The sequence below is a fragment of the Tupaia chinensis genome, unplaced genomic scaffold (genome assembly GCF_000334495.1).
Source record: "Tupaia chinensis unplaced genomic scaffold, TupChi_1.0 Scaffold143574_1, whole genome shotgun sequence".
In the NCBI taxonomy this organism is placed as follows: Eukaryota; Metazoa; Chordata; class Mammalia; order Scandentia; family Tupaiidae; genus Tupaia; species Tupaia belangeri.
Window position 1 is genome coordinate 477592 of NW_006203419.1, and position 3494 is coordinate 481085.

Sequence of the window (3494 nt, forward strand, 5' to 3'; positions counted from 1 at the left end):
GTTCTCCCTGTGGCTGCCTGCGCCATGAGCCCCGTGGCCCTCCTCAACCCTCACACCCGCCAGGGCTGCAGGAGCGAGCTGCACCTGACCCAGGGACTCTCCAAGTGGATATGGGAGAAGCCGGTCAGGACCGCATGCTGACCCCCAGCCCTGACCTGCAGGTGGGACATTTCTGCTCCTCCCTGGGGCCATCCTGAAAGACAGGAAATGGTTAGTCATCTGCAGCGGCATTCACACCCTTATGCTCAAAATAAATATTCACCAAGTGCGATCACACAGCTCCGACTCTACAAGACTGCTGTTTCACCTGAGGTCATGGAGAAAGAAAGAGGCATGGGCTAGCAGGCAGTGAGATGGTTAAGGTACTAGACTCCCACATGGCAGACTGCGGTTCAAGTCCTGGACCTGGCGGCTTGCTTTCTCACTTTCCCTCTGTCTCTCTCTGGTGAGCACATGTGCCCTACAGCAAATTAAAAATAATAATAATAAATGAAATTAAATAAATAATTCCTTTAGAAAAAAAAAGAAAGAAAGAAAGAAAAAGGGATGGGAGTATGCCCGTCTATAGAAGGGATGAACTTGGGAGGCCTTGATTTATGTGTTCCAATGTCCAGAGGGAAGAGGCTTGTTCTATGTTGCCGTGGCTGATAGAATGAGGAGATATTCCAAGTTGTTTTAATGAATTTTTTTCCTTTTTTTTATTTTTTATTTTTAATTGCCATAGGGCGCTTGTGCTTGTGCTTGCCAGAAAGATACAGAGAGAGGGGAAGTGCCAGGGGTATGGCCATGCCGCAATCCTTTCTCTTCCATTCTCCCCTCAGGATTTTGGGCATACATGCACAAGTACCCGGCATGATTTTCAAGTTGCCATGTCTGGGACTCGAACCATGGTTCAGCCATGTGGGAGTCCAGTGCCTTAACCACCATGCCACCTGCTAGCCCCTTAGATGTAATGTCAGAAATAGATGAGGCTGCTCTGGGAAGGAGCACTTGTCACAGTAGCTTTAGGCACCCTCTGTGTTACAAACTCCTTTAGGGCCTTTCTACCTGTCAGTGTGAGAAGGATCCTTAGGGTCTTTGCAGAGTAGGCTGCAGTGGTGCCTGGTCTCTGCTCTTCCCTCCTCTGGGCTATACTCTTCCTCTTTTGGCCAGGATAGATTGTGCCACTTCACCCAGCTACAGTGCTCTTCACTCAACCAGAACTTCTCTACCTTCACACGTACTCTGATGGTTCTTCAGTCTTTGCCACTAGAAATAACCCCAAGCAGGCCAGCCACAGGTGAACAGCAGTAATCAATGCTGTGCAATGCTGCAGCCATATGGGAAGGTCCCAGGTTCGCGTCCCGAGGTCTCCCTGTACACCCCAGGCATGTGTATATGTGCCCATGACCCTGACTGGCTGAGGCTGAGGGTGGGTTGCAGTGTGAAGACCTCATTGAAGGTATTTGTCTCTCTTGCTCTCTCTCTCTCTGAAGAAATACAGACCTAAACTTTAATAGTAACTCCAAGCAAATCCCATTAGTTTTCCTGTCATGGATGCTAACTAATCCAATTTTAGCCATTCCGCCCCACTGTCCACATTTAAGGGACCAGTCCAATCTAAATGGAATACCAGCCCCCATCCAGCCCAAGGCTTCTCCTCTGTGCTCCACTCAGGCCTGACCCAGGATTACAATGAGCATGGTATTCTTTCCTGTCTTCCTTTCCTCTTGCTTGATCCCTCAGAATTGGAGCAGGGAGAGAAAAAAATGGCGAGGAAAGTGACAAGAGTCTGTTTCACGGATGCCGATGTAACTTGGCCACCGGGGCCCTCTGTGTCACCAGCACCTGGCGCCGGGCTTTCTGTGCTGCTCACCATGAGCAATGTGGCTTTGGCTTCAGCCCCCGCGGGCACACTGCTACCTCAAACTGCCCTGGAGGGAGTGGCGTTTCAATATGGCTGAACCGAGTTCCCTTTCTTGGGACCCACAGGAAGCTCACATCTCCTTGTCCCACCCCCAGCAGTGGCACACAGGCTACCCCAGCTGCCCCTTCCTCTCCCTGCATCCTGAGCTGTTCCTGCCTAGGTTTGCCACCTCTCAAATCCCCTCGAAGAAGCCAGCACCAGAATCCATGTCCACACTTGCTCCTGACATCAAGCTCTCCTGGGAGCCCTCACCAGGCCCCATTCCAGCAACTGAGTGCAGCCGCCTCTGCCCCGCCCCCAGTACCCCCCAGTCTGCCCAGTCTGCCCAGTCCATGGCACAGTAGGCCTCCAGTGCTGAGCAAGAGGGAGGCTGGTGCTGGCGCTTCCTGTTGCAAGCTTCGCTGCTCCTTCCAAGGGGATTCTTGGGGTCTTACTTTTTCCTTAGGCTTGGGGATAGAGGCTTTCCATTCCTCCTCAGGCACTTCACCCCAGACCACAATAAGGAGGGCGAGGGCAAAATAGACAGATGTCCGCTCTGGCTCCAATAAAAGGAAAGAAATCCAGAGATTTCCATGTCCTCCCATCATGTGCAACCTGCCCAGAGTGCCATTCCCTCAAACATCAGCCTCACCAGCGTTTCCTGAGCACCCTCTATCCCACTCACATTCTTGGCATGTTTTTCTGTTTGATTGTTTTGGGGGAATTTTGGTTTTTTGTTTGTTTTTGTTTGAAATTTTTGCTATAGGGCACGTGCATCTTCTGGAGAGATAGAGAGAGAAAGAAAGTGAGAAATTGCCTCCTGGGGAGAATGGCCATGCCGCGATCCCTTCTCCTTCATTCTCCTCTCAAGATTTTGGACACACACACATGCACTCAGCGTGAGTTTCAAGCCACCAGATCCGGAACTCTAACCATGGTTGACCATGTGGGAGTCCAATACCTTAATCTCTACGCCACCTGTTGGTCCTGGTTCTTGACATGTTTAACAATAAATAAATAGCAGGCAGAGACCACAACATTACATTTCTTTTTGGTAGAATTAAAGTTGGAAGTTGGAGCAAAGTGTGAGACGAAGAAAAACCTACTAGTTAGGTGATTTTGCAATATTGTTTAGAATATGTCCTCAGTTACCATAGCTGGGAAAAACCCAAAAGACCAATGTCATAAACCAGACAGGCATTGATTTCTTTCCTAGGAAAGAGTCCAGGAAGGCAGTTCAGGGACCCAGACTCCTTTTGTCTTATTGCTCTGCCATCCGCTCCATGGAGCTTCTTCTGCTGTGTGGTGGCTCAAGGTGGCTAATCCAGCTCTACAGTCCATCCAGCAGGAAGGATGACAAGGGAGACCAGCAGGCACCCTCCTTCCCATTCAGAGAACCATCTAAAAGTTGACATTTGAAGGACCAGCAGGTGGCATGGTGGTTGAGGCACTGGACACTCTCACATGACCAACACAGTTTGAGCCCTGGACCAGGTGGCTTGCTTTCTTACTTTCCCCCTCTCTCTCTGACCAAATAAAAATAAATAAATGTAATTAAATGGATAATTCTAAAAAAAAAAAAAAAAAAAAACAAAAGTTGACATTTGAA